Genomic DNA, 18,990 nt, shown 5'->3' on the forward strand with positions numbered 1-18,990 from the left:
ACTTACACGTATTTGCTTCATTAAAATACAATAAAGCTTTATGGGCCAGGCGCAGGGGCTCATGACTGTAATCCCAGCACTTTGGGAGTCCAAGACAGGAGGATCACTGAAGGTCGGGAGTTTGAGACCAGCTTGGGCAACATGGTGAAACCCCAGCTCTAAAATATAAAAGTTAGCTGGGTGTGGTGGCATGCGCCTGTAATCTCAGCTACTCCGAAGGCTGAGGCAGAATTGTTTGAACCTAGGAGGTGGAATTTGCAGTGAGCTGAGATCGCACCATTGCACTCCAGCCTGGGCAACAGAGTGAGACTCTCTTAAAAAAAAAAAAAAAAAGGAGCTTTGTTTACACTAAACAATATTTTGTGTCCATATTTACACATTGATAACAACAGATCACTATAGTTTGTGGTGTGGGCATATGTAGATAATTATTAAACGAATTTCCTACTTATTATCCAGTTACAGTTATATCACCTATCAGTGATGTAACGTCAGCCAAGACAGAAGTTTATCTCATAAAAACCAAGACCGAGCCGGGCACAGTGTTCATGCCAGTAATCCCCACACTTCGGGAGGCTGAGGCGAGTGTTTCACTTGAGGTCATGAGTTCGAGACCAGCCTGGTCAATGTGGTGAAACTCTGTCTCTACTAAAAATTTAAAAATTAGCTGAACATGGTGGCATGCACCTGTAATCTCAGCTACTTGGGAGGCTGAGGCATGAGAATCACTTGAACCCAGGAAGTGGAGGTTGCAATGAGCTGAGATCATGCCATTGCACTCCAGCCAGGGCAACAGGGCAAGACTCTGTCTCAAAAAATAAAAAAGTGAACACAAAACTGAAGGTTGTCAGTCTAGGGTGGCATCAGCGACTTTCATTTCCTTCCAGAAGACATTCTGCTGTCCACAGGGTAGAAGCCTAATCCTCAAGGTTCAAGGTGACAAGATAGCTCCAACCATCATATGCTTATTCCAGGAAGCAGGTCAAAGGATGGAAGAACTAAGAAATGACAGTAAAGATATGTGTCAGTCCCTCCGCGTTGCTATAAAGGAATTCCTGAGGCTGGGTTCTTTATAGAAGAGAGGTTTAATCGGCTCACAGTTCTGCAGGTGTACAAGTATGACACCAGCATCTGCTCCTGGGAAGGCCTCAGGAAGTTTCCAATCACGGCAGAAGGCAAAAGGGAAACAGGTACATCACATGGTGAGAGAAAGAGCAAGAGAGGGAGGAGGACATGACAGGCCCTTTAAACAACCAGATCTCCCATAAACTCAGAGCAAGAACTCAGTCATTGCCAATGGGACGGCACCAAGCCATTGTGAGAGGGATCTGCCCACATCACCAAAACACCTCCCTGCAGGCCCCACCTCCAACATCAGGGATCACATTTCAACATGACATCTGGAGGGGACCAACATCCAAACCATATCAAGACAGAGGTTATAGAAGGGGGTTTCCGAAAATGCCACCCAACAATTTTATTACCTCCCATTGGCCAGAACCTGGTCACAGGGCCACAACTCACCGCAAGGAAGCCTGGGAACATGTAGCCTGTGCCCACCCACTAGAAGAGGGGAGCACTGGTGCCAGGGTACGGGACCACCAGCAGGCATTCATGCTTCCTACTTCTTTCTTTTTATAAAAATCCTTAGAGATCCATCTTTCCATACTTTTCTGACTATTTCCTAGGGACAACTGTCTATAAATGAAATTTGAGCCCAAAAGTTATGCACTTTCATTGGCCAGTTGCCAAATTGCCCTCTAGAAATGTTGTACCAATGAACTCACCAAGAGGTGGGGTTCTATTTCATGAAATGTTTCTCCACCCCACATTTCCTTTTAATCCATACCCTTTGGCCTTTATTAGGCTTACACATCTCTTCAGAATCCCTGCTTCCTACATCATAACCTTGGGATTTAATACATGATTTTTGTTCAGGTTATTATTAATACCAGATTTATCTGGCTATGCGTGAACCCAGCCACAGCTTTAGGGAAAGGGATGTATCTTTCAGCAGTGAAGAGAATAAAAACTAATAATCCTCAGAGATTTTGAAAAACTAAACTGGGCAGGGAAGGGTGGAGGGAACCTATCTCGTTCTATGAAGAGCACGGAGGGATTTTCACAGCACATGTAGTGCTGAGTACAGCAGACCAGGCACCCGGGGGCACCCAGAGAGCAGCCTTTCCTCAAGAGAAGAGGAGTGAGCACTGCACAGTTGCAGAAACGGAATCCCAGACAGGGGTAACAGTAGATGCAAAGGCCCCATGGCAGGCCCTGGCTTGGCCTGCTGGAGGAGGAGAAACGAAGCCAGTGTGTCTGGAGTAGAGGGGACCAACTTGTCCAGGTTTGCCCAAAACTTTCCTCATTTCAACACTAGAAATCCCATGTCCCAGGAAACTTCTGAGTCTCAGCCAAGCTGGGATGCTTTGCCTGGAACTGACCCTGTTATAAAACTGAAAGGTCTGTACCCCATGGCCCCCTCAGGCCTGAGCAAGCTGAGGCAGTGGGTCGCCCTAGACTGGAGCAACGTGCATGACGGTGGGAAGAGCCAGTGACTCTCGTTCGTGACCTCTCTCCCCTCGACCTCAGGAGTCACCCAGGTGGGCACTGGCATCCCAGATGAAAACTACCCAGCATCCCTTGCAGCAAGCAGTGGCCACGTGACCAGGCAGTGACCAATGCACATGAGGCCAGTGCACAGCAACTGCCTTTAGAGGAAGGGAGGTTTGTGTCCTCTTGTTCTCTTCTCCTGTCCCTGCTGGCTGGCAGTAGATAGGATGGACACTGTGGGGAAGCTACACCCTAAGGAAGTCAGAGCAGCAAGATGGAAGTAGCCTAAGACTCTGAAAAAAAAGAGAAGAATCACCCGACTGGTTTGGACTTTCTTTTTTTTTTTTTTTTTTTTTTTTTTTTTGAGACGGAGTCTCGCTCTGTCGCCCAGGCTGGAGTACAGTGGCCGGATCTCAGCTCACTGCAAGCTCCGCCTCCCGGGCTTACGCCATTCTCTGCCTCAGCCTCCCAAGTAGCTGGGACTACAGGCGCCTGCCACCTCGCCCGGCTAGTTTTTTGTATTTTTTAGTAGAGACGGGGTTTCACCGTGTTAGCCAGGATGGTCTCGATCTCCTGACGTCGTGATCCGCCCGTCTCGGCCTCCCAAAGTGCTGGGATTACAGGCTTGAGCCACCGCGCCCGGCCTGGTTTGGACTTTCATGTGAAAGGAATGAACCTCTGTCTTAGAAAAGCCACCATGATTCAGGGTGCTTGTCACATTCACTGAGGCTGTAACATAATTGTTAGAAAGAACAGGAGCAGGAGGGGAGATGGAGTCGGAGAGGCAGGCAGAGGTCACTTCACATCAGGCCTGTAGGCCAAGGCGGAGGAAGAAACAGGCGACACAGGACTCAAGGACCACACCTGCTCCCAGGCGAAGGGAGTTTGCTGTGGGTGCCCCTCCCTGTCCGTGTGTCCAGTGTGTGGATATTCTTTATACCTTACCTATATTGTACAAATACTTTTTTCTATTCAATATTTAGAAGACATTGCATTAAACAGCAAGATGGCAGATGAACATCAGGAAGGAACATTAGCCACATCCGCAGTGTTCCATCCGGGAACCTTCACCATGGAAACCCTTGTGCCTGGTCTCAAGACGCAGTCAGCTGTTGGGGATCAGAGGCCACACTCGTCGTAGCAGAGAGGCAGGACCAGCTGGGAGAGGGTCCTTCTGTGACACCGATGGCATCACCGGGCTTTGGGAAGTGACTCAGCCGCCAGAATTTGCACAATATCATTCTACACCAAAGCCTCATGGGAAAAATGGTAAGCTCTCAGTTTCTCCATTAATAGCACCTCTCAGATGAATCTCTGTCCTCCGTCACTTCTCCATGAAACATTTTATAGCTTTGCTTGGGTCTATTTTTCAATGTATTTTTTATTTTATTAACTGATTGAAAGATATATATTGTGTATGTGTGATTTTGCCTCTGCCAGTCAGGATAATCATGGTTTAATTCCTAGTATTATTATTACCAACATCTTTTAGTTTTTTTAAGCTTTTCAATTCCTAAGAATATTAATCAGGATCTTTCTGCCTCGTGAGACAGAAAACAAATCCAAACTGTGTGAGAGGAAAAAGAATGCACTCGTCACTAGCATTTAGAAGTTCCCAAGCTTAGCTTGCTTGGGGTACAGCTAAATCTAGTTTCCAGGGTCATCCTGTAACTCTCTCTCTCTACTTCCCCAACTTTCCCCCCATGTTTAGCTCTATGACCCTCAGACTTAAACAGCAGCACTGGCTCCTCCCCAGATCTCCAGCTCCCTGACCCTCAAACTCCCATTCCAGCACCAGCTCTGCCCGGGTCTCCAGCTCCACCATCCTCAAACTCCAACAGCAGCACCAGCTCCTGCGTGGATCTCCAGCTCAATGACTCTCAGACTTGGGAGGCAGCACCGGCTCCCCACCAAGACTCCAGCTCCACAACACTCAAACTAGAACAGCAGCACCGGCTACTCCCTCGGTCTCCAGCTCCCTCAAACTTCAACGATAGCACTGGCTCTTCCCCGGGACCACTAGCTCCACAACCCTCAACTTACACGGCGCTAGCACCAGCTCCTCCCTAGGTCTCCAGCCCCACGACCATCAAACTTGAACTGCAACACCAGCTCCTCTTCGGCCTCCAGCTCCACAATCCTCAAACAACAACAGCAACACCGGCACCTCCCTGAATCTCCAGCTCAACAACTCTCAGACTTGAAAGGCAGCACCAGCACCTCCCCAAGGCTCCAGCTCCACGACCCTCAGATTTGAACAGCAGTAGCACCACCTCCCGTGCAGGTCTCCAGTTTCACGATCCTTAAACTAGAACAGCAGCACCGTCGCCTCCCTGGGTTTCCAGCTCCACGACCCTAAGACATGAATAACAGAACCAGGTCACCCCCAGGGCTCCAGCTCCAAGACCCACAGATTTGAACGGCAGCCCCGGCTCTTCCCGGGATCTCCAGCTCCACGGCCCTCAAACAAGATCAGCAGCACCGGCTCCTCTTTGGGTCTCCAGCTCCACTACCCTCAGACTAGACCAGCAACACCGGTTCCTCCCTGGGTCTCCAGCTCTACAACCCTCAGACATGAACAGCAGCAGCACCAGCTCCTCCCACTGTCTCCAGTTCCACCAACCGCAAACTACAACAGCAGTACCAGCCTCTCCCCAGGTCTCCAGATCCACGACCCTCAAAATAGAATGGCATGACCGGCTTCTCCCTGGTTTTCCTGCTCCCAAACCCTCAAACTTCAAGTGACACACCGGATCCTCCCCACAGTTAAACAGCAGCACAGGCTCTTCCCCAAAATTCCAGATCCATGACCCTCTGACTTAAATGCTCGAAGCACCAGCTCCTCCCAAGGTCTCCAGTTCCACGACAATCAAACTCCACAGCAGCACCGGCTCCTCCCCAGGTCTACAGCTCCACCACCCTCACACTAGACACCAAGACTACCTCCTCCCCACTCTCCAGCTACATGACTCTCAGACTTGAACAGCAGCAGCGGCTCCTCCCTGTACCTCAAGCCCCATGACCCTCAGACTTGAATAAGAGCAACAGCAGCTCCCCCCGCAGGGTTCCAGCTTCAGGACCCACAGATATAAACAGCAGCACAGGCTCTTCCTGAGACCTCCAGTTCCACTACCTTCAAACTAGAACACAGCACCAGCTCCTCCTTCGGTCTCCAGCTCCACAACCCTCACACTAGAACAGTAAAACCGGCTCCTCCCTGGATCTCCAGCTCAATGACTCTCAGACTTGAAAGGCAGCACCGGCTCCTCACAAAGGTTCTGGCTCCAAGACCCTCAAACTAGAATAGCGACAGCTGCTGTCCTTGGGTCTCCAGCTCCACAACCCTCAAAGTAGAAGAGCAGCCCTGGCTCTTCCCCGAGTCTCCAGCTCCTCAAGTCTGAGGGTTGTAGAACTGGAGACCCAGGGAGGAGTCAGTGCTGCTGTTCTAGTTTGAGGGTCGTGGATCTGGAGACCCAGGGTGGAGCCGGTGCTGCTGTTCTAGTGTGAGGGTCGTGGAGCTGGAAGACCCGGGAGGAGCTGCTGTTGCTGTCCTAGTTTGAAGGTTATGGAGCTGGAGAACCGGGGAGGAGCCATTTGAACAGCAGCACCGGCTCCTCCCCAGGTCTCTGACTCCATGACCCTCAGACTTAAAAAGTCATAGTACGGGCTTCACCCTGGGTCTCCAGCTCTACAGCCCTCAGACATGAACAGCAGCAACACCGGCTCCTCCCCCTGTCTCCAGTTCCATGAACCTCAAACTACAACAGCAGTACCGGCCTCTCCCCAGGTGTCCAGATCCACGACCCTCAAAATAAAATAGCATCACTGGTTCCTCCCTGGTTCTCCAGCTCCCAAACCCTCAAACTTCAACTGACACACCGGATCCTCCCCACAGTTAACAGCAGCACGGGCTGTTCCTCAAAGCTCCAGATCCACGACCCCCTGACTTAAATGGTGGTAACACCAGCTCCTCCCTAAGTCTCCAGTTCCACGACCCTCAAACTCCACAGCAGCACCGGCTCCTCCCCAGGTCTACAGCTCCACCACCCTCACACTAGACACCAAGACTACCTCCTCCCCACTCTCCAGCTACATGACCCTCAGACTTGAACAGCAGCAGCGGCTCCTCCCTGTACCTCAAGCCCCATGACCCTCAGACCTGAACAACAGCAACAACAGCTCCCTCCAGTGTCTCCAGCTCCACAACCCTCAGCCTTAAACAACAGCAGCACCAGCTCCCCCTCCCCCGGTGTCTCCAGCTCCACAACCTCACACTAGAACAGGACCACTCCTCCCTGAGTCTCCAGCTCCATGACCCTCAAACTACAACAGCAATACCGGCTCCTCCCTGAATCTCCAGCTCAACAACTCTCAGACTTGAGAGGCGGCACCTGCAACTCCCCAAGGCTCCAGCTCCACAACTCTCAGATTTGAACAGCAGTAGCACCACCTCCTATCCAGGTCTCCAGCTTCGTGACCCTTACATTAGAAAAGCAGCACCGCCGCCTCCCTGGTTATTCAGCTCCAAGAACCTAAGTCACGAATGGCAAAACTGGCTCCGCCCCCCAGGGCTCCAGCTCCAGGACCCACAGATTTGAATGCGAGCACCAGCTCCTCCCGGGATCTCTACCTCCACTACCCTCAAACTAGAAGAGCAGCACCGGCTCCTCCCTCTGTCTCCACTTCCACGAACCTCAAACTACAACAGCAGTACCGGCCTCTCCCCAGGTCTCCAGATCCACGACCCTCAAAATACAGTGACATGACCGGCTCCTCCCTGATTCTCCAGCTCCCAAACCCTCAAACTTCAGTTGACACACTGGATCCTCCCCACAGTTAAACAACAGCAGTGGCTGTTCCCCAAAACCCCAGATCCATGACCTTCTGACTTAAATGGCGCTAGCACTGGTTCCTCCCTAGGTCTCCACTTCCATGACCCTCAAACTCCACAGCAGCACTGGCTCCTCCCCAGATCTACAGCTCCACCACCCTCACATCAGACACCAAGCCTACCTCCTCCCCACTCTCCAGCTACACGACCCTCAGACTTGAACAGCAGCGGTGGGTCCTCCCTGTACCTCAAGCCCCATGACCCTCAGACCTGAAAAACAGCAACACCATCTGCCTCCCAGGGCTCTAGCTCCAGGACCCACAGATTTAAACAGCAGCACCACCTCCTCTCTGGTTCTCCAGCTCCACAAGCCTCAGGCATGAACAACAGCACCCTCTCCTCCCTGGGTCTCCATATTCACTGCCCTCACAAGAACAGCAACACTGGGTCCTCCCTGGATCTCCAGCTCAGTGACTCTCAGACTTGAAAGGAAGCATCGGCTCCGCCGTGGGTCTCCAGAACCACGACACTCAAAAGAACACGGATCCTCCATGGGTCTGCAGCTCCATGACGCTCAGAATAGAACAAGACCCTTCCTCCCAGGGTCACCAGCTTCCAGACCCTCAAACTACAACATTGCTCCTCCCTGGGTCTGCAGGTCCATGACCCTCAAACGAGAAAGACTTATCCTTCCTGGGTCGACAGCTTCCAGACTCTCTTACTACAACAACATTGCTCCTCCCTGGGTCTGCAACTCCACGACCCTCAAACAAGAACAAGATCTCTCCTCCCTGGGTCGCCAGGTTCACGACCCTCAAATATCAACAGCATTGCTCCTGCCTGGGTCTGCAACTCCACGACCCTCAAACAAGAACAAGATCTCTCCTCCCTGGGTCGCCAGGTTCCAGACCCTCTTACTACAACAACATTGCTCCTCCCTGGGTCTGCAGCTCCACGACCCTCAAGCTAGAAAAAGACTTCTCCTCCCTGGGTCGTCAGCGTCCAGAACCTCGAACTTCAACAACATTGTCCTCTCTGGGTCTGCAGTTCCACAACCCTCAAACTAGAACAAGACCTCTCTGCCCTGAGTCGCCAGCTTCAAGACCCTCAAACTACAACATTGCTCCTCCCTGGGTCTGTAGCTCCACGACCCTCAAATGAGAACAAGACCTCTCCTCCCTGGGTCAACAGCTTCCAGACTCTCTTACTACAACAACATTGCTCCTGCCTGGGTCTGCAGCTCCACGACCCTGAAACTAGAACAAGACTTCTCCTCCCTGGGTCTCCAGCTTCCCAACCCTCGAACTTCAACAACATTGCTCCTCCGTGGGTCTGTAGCTCCACGACCCTCAAGCTAGAACATGACATCTCCTCCCTGAGTCGTCAGGTTCACGACCCTCAAATATCAACAGCATTGCTCCTGCCTGGGTCTGCAACTCCGCGACCCTGAAAACTAGAAGAAGACCTCTCCTACCTGGGTCGACAGCTTCTAGACTCTCTTACTACAACAACTTTGCTCCTCCGTGGTTCTGCAGCTCCAGGACCCTCAAAATAGAACAAGACTTCTCCTCCCTGGGTCGTCAGCTTCCAGACCCTCGAACTTCAACAACATACCTCCTGCCTGGGTCTGCAGCTCCACGACCCTCAAACTACAACAAGACCGCTCCTCCCTGGGTCACCAGGTTCCCAAACCTCTTACTACAACAACATTGCTCCTGCCTGCGTCTGCAGCTCCACGACCCTCAAACTAGAAAATGACCTCTCCTCCCTGGGGTCTCCAAGTTCCAGACCCTCGAACTTCAACAACATTGCTCCTGCCTGGGTCTGCAGCTCCACGACCCTCAAACTAGAACATGACCTCTCCTTCCTGGGTCACCAGGTTCCCAAACTCTTACTACCACAACATTGCTCCTCCCTGGGTCTGCAGCTCCATGATCCTCAAACGAGAACAAGACCTCTCCTCCCTGGGTCGCCAGGTTCCAGACCCTCAAAATTCAACAACATTCCCCCTGCGTGGGTCTTGAGCTCCACGACCCTCAAGCTAGAACATGACCTCTCCTCCATGGGTCGCCAGGTTCCAGACCCTCAAACTTCAACAATATTGCTCCTGCCTGGGTCTGCAACTCCACAACCCTCAAACTAGAAGAAGACCTCTCCTACCTGGGCCGACAGCTTCCAGACTCTCTTATTACAACAACATTGCTCCTGCCTGGGTCTGCAGTTCCACCGCCCTCAAACTAGAACATGACCTCTCCTCCCTGGGTTGACAGCTTCCAGACTCTCTTATTACAACAACATTGCTCCTGCCTGGATCTGCAGCTCCACGACCCTCAAACTACAACAAGACCTCTCCTCCCAGGGTCGTCAGCTTCCAGACCCTCGAACTTCAACAACATACCTCCTGCCTGGGTCTGCAGCTCCAGGACCCTCAAACTAGAACATGACTTCTCCTTCCTGGGTCACCAGGTTCCCAAACCTCTCACTACAACAACATTGCTCCCCCTGTGTCTGCAGCTCCACGACCCTCAAACGAGAACAAGACCTCTCCTCCCTGGGTCGCCAGGTTCCAGACCCTCAAACTTCAGCAACATTGCCCCTGCCTGGGTCTGGAGCTCCACGACCCTCAAGCTAGAACATGACCTCTCTTCCATGGGTCGACAGCTTCCAGACTCTCTTACTACAACAACGTTGCTCCTGCCTGGGTCTGCAACTCCACGACCCTCGAACTACAACATGACCTCTCCTCCCTGGGTCGCCAGGTTCCAGACCCTCGAACTTTAACAGCATTGCTCCTTCCAGGGTCTACAGCTCCATGACCTTTACCCTAGAATAGCAGCACCAGCTCCTTCCTGGACCTCCAGCTCAATGACTCTCGGACTGCAAAGGTAACACCGGCTCCACATCTGGCTGCAGGTCCAACACAATCAGATTTGAGCAGTGGCAACACCAGCTTCTGTCTGTCTCTTCCGCGTCATGATCCTTAAGGTAGAACAGCAGCACCATCTTCTCCCTGGGTCTCCCGCTCCACGAACCTCAAACTGGAACAGCAGCACCGGCTCCTCTGGGATCTTCAACTCCTTGACCCTAAGACATCAGTGGCAGCACCGGTTCCTCCCGTCGGCTCCAGTTCCCGTACTTTTAGACTCGAACAAAAACACCAGCTCCTCCCCATGCCTCTGGCTCCTTGACCCTCATAAACAATCCCTTCTCATGAAATGTAGCAGTCAGGAAAACTGCAGAGGAAGTAAATACATAAATGTTTTCCTTTCAAATTGATGTTTCTTTTCTGTTCACGGAAGTCAAGAACTTTTCTACCTTCCATCAACCTTGCAATCTACTTATATTCAATTGTAAGATGGAAATCCACCGTTTGAAATGACCTTTAAAAACTTAGTTGTTCTTTTTTACCATAATCTTATCTCACAGCTCTAGAAACCATCTTTCACTTTGTGCAGAAGTCTTATGAACATCCGAACTATGAATTTACCTGGTTGAGATTCCTAGAATACACATTATCCCCAAACGTTCCTGCCCTCCTTAAAATCTTCTAACATGTTCCCCTCACCCAAGAATAAATGCCAGGTCCCATCCACAGCCCACAGTGCCCAGCACGGCCCTGCCCTCTGCCCTGGCCTTATGGTCTCCCCTCTGCAGTTACTTTCCTGCCAGACAGGCCTCTGTCACTTCCTCAAACCACACGGGCTCAGGCCTGACTCTGGGCCTTTCCCCCTGCTGTGCCCTCTGCGTGGAGTGCCTTTCCCCGGCTCCCCGTCCTCCTCTCAACCCGCTCCGCTCCAGCCTGCTGCTCACCCCTCAGGTCGATGAACACACGATGGCCTCCCGCATAGGCCTTTGCACATGCTGTTCTCTGCGCCTGAAACACTTCTCCCCAATCATCTGGGTTCACTTTTCCAATTACCATTCATCCTTGGAGTCTCCACTGAAATTTCACCCCCTGCCTGCCCCCATCACTTGGACTTCACCTTGGTTAAGTTGAAAACCCCCATCTCCTGACTCCAGGAAGCTAGATGTTATCCCGGCACTTGGAAGTTTCCCATTGCAACGTTTTGCACACTCGTAATTTATTCTATTAGATTGGTGCAGATGTCATCGCAGTTTTTGCCGTTAGTTTTAATGAACTGCAGCACTGGCTCCTCCCTGCTTTTGATGGCCGTTACCTTTAATGGTAAAAACCGGGATCACTGCTGCACCAACCTAATAGAATAATTTATATTTATTCATCCATCTTCTGTCTTCCCCTCCAGAAAGTAAGCTCCATGAGAATAGGGACCAAATCTACTCCGATCACTCCACCTTCCTAGCACATTGTCAATAATTATTTACCGACCGACTGATAGAGAAATACCTTGATTGTTGCTGGGATGAGCCACATAACATGACGCGTCCCTTTGAAAGTCAGTGTCATGGACACTTAGCATTTGCTTTTCACCCCTGCACCCGTGGCTTGGCAGGGCTTAGGCTGATGTAGTCTGGGCTTGACTCCAGGCTGAGGGTTGGAACTCTGCGTGCTCCACACGCCTCTCATCCTGCAGCCGGAGCCGAAGTTCCCTGGGGCACGCTCGTCTCGTGGGAAAAATCAAGAGCATTAGAGGGCAGGCCTGGCAGTGCCGACACATTCCAGGCTTCTGCCTGTGCCATGTCTCTGAAAATCCTCTTGGCATAAGCACATCACCCAGCCACAAGCAATACGTATGGGATGGACAAGTCTCTCCACCCTCCCCCGGACCCCGGTAAGGACGTGGATGTGTCATACTCTTCAGGGGGAGTGAAATATTGAGGCCCAACGTTAAATCACCTACAGCAAGAAGTGTCGGTGTCTGTGTCCCCACCCTGGAATCATGCTTCGCCAGCCGGTTTACCTGAGCTGACTCCCCTTTGCAATGGTGTCTGCAGGTTTAGGCCGATGTTATTCCCTGTGGAGGGCAGAGAAGCCTCAGTTGGCCTCCGACTATTGGCAGGAACAAGATATTAGGTTGGCGCAAAACAACCACAAGCCCCAGGTGGCCCGTGCCCAGTGAGACAGGAGGGGGCAGGAAGAACTGTGGGAGCTCAGGGAGGCTCCCATCCCCAGTCCCTCCCCGCTTGCTCCTATCTCTGCTTTCTTTTTCCATTTTTTTTTTCTTTTTGAGACAGGGTCTGACTCTGTCACCTAGGCTGGAGTGCAATGTCGTGATCTTGGCTTGCTGCAACCTCCACATCCCAGGCTCAAGCAATCCTCCCACCTCAGCCTCCCCAGTGGCTGAGATCACAGGGGCATGCGACCACACCCACCTAAATTTTTTTGTTTTTGTTTTGTAGAGACAGGGTTTTGCTGTGTTGCCCGGGCTGGTCTCGAACTCCTGGGCTTAAGCTATCTGCCCACCTTGGTCTCCCGAAATGCTAGGATTACAGACATGAGTCACTAAGTCCAGCCTGCTTTTTCTTTACAGTACTTGGAACGTTCTAATGTGCTAAGTACACATGTATTTTCTTTCTTTTTTCTCTTGCCTAGAATAGGAGCTTACATGGGCAGGTATTTTTGTTTATCTCATTTATCACCCTATCCCCAGTGGCTGGAACAGTGGCTGTCACATGAATGGTGTGTTCTAAATAAATATTTTTAACAAATAAATGAAATATCCTACAAGAGAAAGCTAGTATTTGGAAATCACCCATCAACAGAACCAACAACCCGAAGATCTTTAGCCTGTCCCTACCTCTGAATGCACCCAGCCCCAGTAGATTAAAAACAGAAACAAAGTTGGGGCAGGGAGCAGGTGGTGCCACCCCCGACTAAGGACCCTGGAGGCTTTGGCTGAACTTGAGCTGGAAAAGGGACTAATCTAGGAACTGGGTGTGAGGTTAAAGTTTAGACTTGTCTGGCCTGACAAGTCTAACACCGAACATGAGCTATTTTGTAACATCGAAACATGAGCTATTCCATTCATTTTTGTTTTTGTTCTTTTTGAGACAGAGTCTTGCTCTGTCTCCCAGGCTGGAGTGCAGTGGCATGATCTCAGCTCACTGCAACCTCCGCCTCCCAGGTTCAAGCAATTCTCCTGCCTCAGTCTCCTGAATAGGTGGGATTATGGGCGCCCATCACCAGGCCCAGCTAATCTTTGTATTTTCAGTAGAGACAGGGTTTCACCATGTTGACCAGGCTGGTCTCGAACTCCTGACCTCAAGTGATCTGCCTCAGTTATAGGAACTCAGGCCTCCCCCTAGACACAATCAAGGAGCTTAGTTATTTAAAACGCAGCCACGTGTGGGGGTAGGATGGGGAATGATACTTATTTTTGACTTTATTCTCTTTCTCTGTTGCTTGGCGTCTCTGGCCATGAGCCCATCATTTCTGTAATTAGAGCACAGATTGTGGGGAGGGGAAGGACAGGCCGCCTGACAATGTGGTCCTGTTTTTCCTGGACCAGCCTTTGTGTGAGGACCTGTGCCTAGTGGGCAGATTCCCACCCCTGAGGAAAGAGGAGGAGCCAGGTAGTGGAACATTTGAGGTGACGGCCCTTCCCCAGCTGCCCAGGGTCCGCTTGGCACCGATGGTCATTCCAGGCATGTTGGGTTGGCCCTCGGGGATCTGGTCAGGACTCTCGGGGCCATCAGGGCCTGGCAGACCCAGGTCTGGGTGTGAAGACACCTGGGGCATCTCAGACGCCCTCTCTGGCCACTCACACACCCAGCACTGAGAGGCCACGGCACGTCTGCCCACGCCTCTGTCCTTGTTCACTTGGCAGCTGACCAGTCATCATGGACACTGACCATAGCTCGAGTGTAAGGTCCCCAAGTTCCTGCTGGGCCAGCAATTGTGCCCCTTGGGCTGCTGTATCTTGGGGTGCCAGCACAGGGTCTCCACAGGGATAGAGACGGCATCTCTGCACCAACCAGTGGGGACACAGCTGTGTTTCAGTACAAACACCTGGGCCAGCTGGACAACACGGCCCGGCCCAGCAGCTCTGATCTGCCGGAATCCCAGAGTTGGCGTGCTGGGGTCATTCATTCCAGCCAAACCGGAGAGCACGTCCTTGGGCAGGACGAGGAGTGCTCAGAGCAGGTGGATGGAGCTCTGTAGGGAATGGCATCTCCTCCGAGAAGTGAGGGCCTGAAATCAATCCAGGGACACTCTCTGAGCACCCCCAGGGTGCACACCCGGCCTCAGGGAGCAGGGAAATGTCAGCCAGCAAGGACACGTCTGTGCTCTGTGGATGGGCCAGAAAGAGGGGGTGCAGCAAGGGAATCATCATCACAGAGGAGAAAACGGCCAGAGTCACAGCCTGGTTTGTCCCTTTCTCACTGGGTGCTGCCAGGAGTCCAGTCCCAGCCAGCGACTCCCGAGCACAGGTATCAAAATGGACTGAGACCCTCTAATCACGTCCTGGTGTCTTGAGATCACCTCCCACCCACCAGCCCCACGGCGGGCCCTGCACTGGCTTCTCCAAGAAGCAACTGGGAGGCTGAGGGCCTGACCTGCGGGGAGACCTTTCACTCAGTCCCCGTGAACCTGCTGAAGGTTTCACTTATCCTTAACAAACATGCCTGCCTCTTTGCATGTCTAACTGTCATAAGGAACATGTGTTACTTTGCTAAAGAAGGAAAGCATCACTCCAGACCACCTGTGTGTTGAGCAAACACCAATTCCCAGCCCAGAGCAGTGGATTTGCTGCTGCTGCAAAAAGCAAAAGCTCAAAACCCACGTGGAGCCTGCAGAGGCCGCCTGGTCCCCCAGCTCACCCTTCGGAATGCACTCATGGGTGTGTCTGGGGCTGTTTCTTCTTGGTGTCTGGTGTCAGGAAAGAGAAGACGCGGGGACACCAGTTGGGGGTTTAATCCCATCAGACCCAATCCTCGGTTCTCTGTGCTCCTCACGTCACCCCATCGAGACACCGCTGGGGCTGAACGAACCACGAGCTGCTGCCCTGAGCGGGGAGTCGGATCCGCCCTTGATCAGATGGTTGAAACTGCGCACGCCCTCTGGGGCCCTGCATGGGGTGGGGAGTCATGCCTCGGTTTTATCTCACACCAGGGATGACCCCTCACTGGGCAACCCAGCTCAGACCTCAAGGGAAAGAGGCCTGGGGGAAGGTGGGTGGAAGGATGGGGTCCCTGGTGGGAGGACTCACAGGTGAGAGACCCCACCCACTCAGGTGATTCACACCCAGCGTCTTTGGGGCCCACAGAAGAAAAGTTGGTTCACAGTGAACACAGGTCCTGCCATCCAGGGTCACAATTATCTGCAGCAGGGACAACCACCCACTACAGAAAAGATGAATTTATTAAGGCAGAAACTTTAGCTCAAGATGAATTTTTTCTTGAAAATGATCCTGGCCGGGTGTGGTGGCTCAAGCCTGTAATCCCAGCACTTTGGGAGGCCGAGACGGGCGGATCATGAGGTCAGGAGATCGAGACCATCCTGGCGAACACGGTGAAACCCCGTCTCTACTAAAAAAATACAGAAAACTAGCCGGGCGAGGTGGCGGGCGCCTGTAGTCCCAGCTACTCGGGAAGTTGAGGCAGGAGAATGGCGTAAACCCGGGAGGCGAAGCTTGCAGTGAGCTGAGATCCAGCCACTGCACTCCAGCCTAGACGACAGAGCAAGACTCCGTCTCAAAAATAAAAAGAAAGAAAAAAAGAAAATGATCCTTAGGCTGCCTGATGGAATTTAAATGTTGTCAAATGCCTTTCAAAGGAGATTTGGTTCTTTATTGCTCTTCTTCAGTCTTGGGGGCCAGGAAATGATCTTCCCGAGATGCTGCAGGAGGGAAGCTGAGTTCACAGTCACCTTCACCTTCACGCCTGCAAGGCCAGGCCCCCTCGCCACTGCTGCTAACCCAGGTCCCATTTTGGCAAACCCAGAAAACTCACATTCCCGTTCAGTGTGATCTCAGATCTATACATTCATTAAGTGTGGTGTCTAAAAATGAAGCAATGGGAGTGTTGGGGGAAAAATATTCTCAGGAAATGTGTATCTTATGCTACAGCCACGTGGTCCCCCCACCTCCGATGGCTTCAGGGCAGCTCCGTTGCCAGCTGTGCCTCCTCCCCAAAGTCAGCAGCAAGCTTAGGACATGTTCCCTTCTGCAGTTCCAGGTCAGACCCTTGCCCTGGCTCCAGCCCAAGGCCACCTGCATGTGACATCTGGGAGTTCCTTTCTTTGTGGCCTGTGATGTCCAAGGATCCTGCAGGGGCCTAGAGCCTGTGGTTCCTGAGTCCATCAGAAATGCTGCCTGTGCAAGACAGGTGGCATCAAGCCTGCCATCCAGTGCCATGGACTGCAAGGGTGAACATCTGTGTGAGTCCAGTGTGTAAGAGAGGCTGTGTCTCTTTTCTTTAACTCCACTGCATTGTGACTGCAGCCTTCGTCCCCCTGGGCTGCTAGGCAATGCCATCTCAGCCATTCTTCCTCTCCCAACCTGAGAGGAGGTCCCTGTCACAGGTCTTGCCAGGGTCTAATGTTGGGAATGAGGGAAGCCAAGCCTTCTGCTCTCAGTCCCTGGTTATCTTGAGATGCCAGTGTCCCACCGGGCCCTTGCAGTCCCTCAGGTGCACTGGGGCGGGCAGTGTAGCGGTGGTGAGCACAGCATCCAGAAGCGGACTGCCTAGACTCCATGCCACATGTTGCCACCTATCCCTTGTGTGACCCTGAGCAGTGATTAACCACTCTATGCCTCAGTTTCCTCATCTGTCCAGTGACAGCACCCACCTGCTGAGGAGGTACGTTAAGGTCACAGGAGATGCTTAAACCAATCCCTGGCAAACAGGGGTTCCTCGGGCAGTAGAGGCTATTCTGTCTGAGGCCCAAGACTGGGAATACCCCCTGATGCTCTCGGGAATGCAACACAGGTCTCCACCACTGTCCAAACACAGGCTTCAGCAAGCCTGAGCAGCTCTGCAGAAGGCTCCTGGGCCCACCCGGCTGCTGGCCAAAGGCTCCCACCCACCTGGACACTTGAGCAAATCTCTTCACTGGTTCAGGGTTTTGCAAAAGCCAATAACTTTGGCCTTCTTCGATTCACTTGCTGTTGCCAACCAATTCCTCCCAGCAGACACCACCCATATCAGTCTTCTATTGTCACAATGGTGCTGCATAACAAACCATTGCCCAAACTCAATGGCTTATAACACGAGCTTCTGTCCTCACACTTGGAGTCTGGAGGGTGACTAAGGTTTGGATGATCTGGGGTGGTCTAAGGTCAGCTCTGCTCCAGGCTACAGGTTGGGCTTGGATTGGCGACACATGACTTTTTCTAGACCCGGGCACAAGAGGCAGCAGCTCCCCAGGACACATGCTTCTCACAGCAGTGCACACAGGGCCTCTGCTCACAGTACGTACACTCATATTCTGTTGGCCAAAGCAAGTCACTCGGCCAAGCCCAATGTCAGTGGGGCAGGGATGAGTTCTTTACCCACAGTCAGTGCGAGGGGATTGACCATCGCCAAACAATAACCTTAACTTTCACATCACCCCAAATCCTAACGTCTGACATTAACAAGACTGCTTGCCTTTTTCAAATGGAGGAAAAGAAAAGGGGGAAACAAGAAGAGAAAAAGGTTAACAAATCTTACCAAAAAATTCCCACCAAACCTCTATCCCCACCAGGTTGGCCAGCCTGCAACAGCAGACCCTGAAGTTGTTTCAGCCCCAGGAGAGTGTCCTGTGCTGTCACGCGATCTCTCCCATCCATCATTCCTCCCCTCGGCATCCCCACCACCCAGGCCTGGCTAAGAGGGCCAAGCCCCTCCAAGATCTCCAAGACCCTGATGCTTCAAATCCATGCTTACTCTGGGTGAGGTTCCAGATCAAGCCCTGTTGGGACACACTGAAGACACAATCTCTGCCGTGAAAACATCATTCTGTGGAGGATCTGAGAAAATTCTAGAAAGTATAGACTCTAGTCATATTACAGGTACAAGTCCACGAACATGGAAAGTGAATGTGGTATCTCCCCAGAGACAAATGCACAGACGAACAAAGCCAAGAACACTTGTGGCCGGGTGTGGTGGCTCACACCTGTAATCCCAGCACTTAGGGAGGCTGAGGCAGGCAGATCACCTGAGGTCAGAGTTCAAGACGAGCCTGGTCAACACGGCGAAACCCCGTCTCTACTACAAATACAAAAATTAGCCGGGCGTGGTGGCGGGTGCCTGCAATCCCAGCTACTTGGGAGGCTGAGGCAGGAGAATTGCTTGAACCCAGAAGGCAGAGGTTGCAGTGAGCCAAGATCACGCCATTGCACTCCAGCCTGGGCGACAGATACTCCTTCTCAAAAAAAAAAAGAAAAGAAAAAAAAGAACACTCATGAGGAGCATGGAGAGATCTCTGGGGAAGCTTGTCTCTCCTTCTTTGGCCACACCATCACAATGGGGTGTGGGTACAGTAGAGGAGGCCTGTGGGACTCAGGGTGGAGTCAACCTTCCTGTGAAGTGAATGGCTCCAGAGCAGTGGTTCTGCAGTCACCAAAGCCACCAGCTATAACCAAGGCAACCTGGGTCTCCGGATCAGAAATGTGCTGAGAAAAGAAGGTTGACAAGCAGGACTGCCTTAGAAAACCTGAGACATTCAGCCACTGACAATGTAACCTATCACCCAATTCTGGCTC

The 18,990-nt window shown here is 52.1% G+C and overlaps 1 long non-coding RNA gene across 1 annotated transcript; it reads left to right on the forward strand.

Annotated features, from left to right (window-relative positions):
* The first annotated feature begins 6,984 nt into the window (after positions 1-6,984).
* Positions 6,985-10,653, forward strand: LOC117088080. The gene is made up of 2 exons (XR_004438991.1): positions 6,985-8,042; positions 9,312-10,653. It is a non-coding gene; the product is annotated as an uncharacterized LOC117088080 (long non-coding RNA).
* Positions 10,654-18,990: the final 8,337 nt, after the last annotated feature.

Source organism: Trachypithecus francoisi, unplaced genomic scaffold, assembly GCF_009764315.1.
Source record: "Trachypithecus francoisi isolate TF-2019V2 unplaced genomic scaffold, Tfra_2.0 Contig00720, whole genome shotgun sequence".
NCBI classification, from domain to species: Eukaryota; Metazoa; Chordata; class Mammalia; order Primates; family Cercopithecidae; genus Trachypithecus; species Trachypithecus francoisi.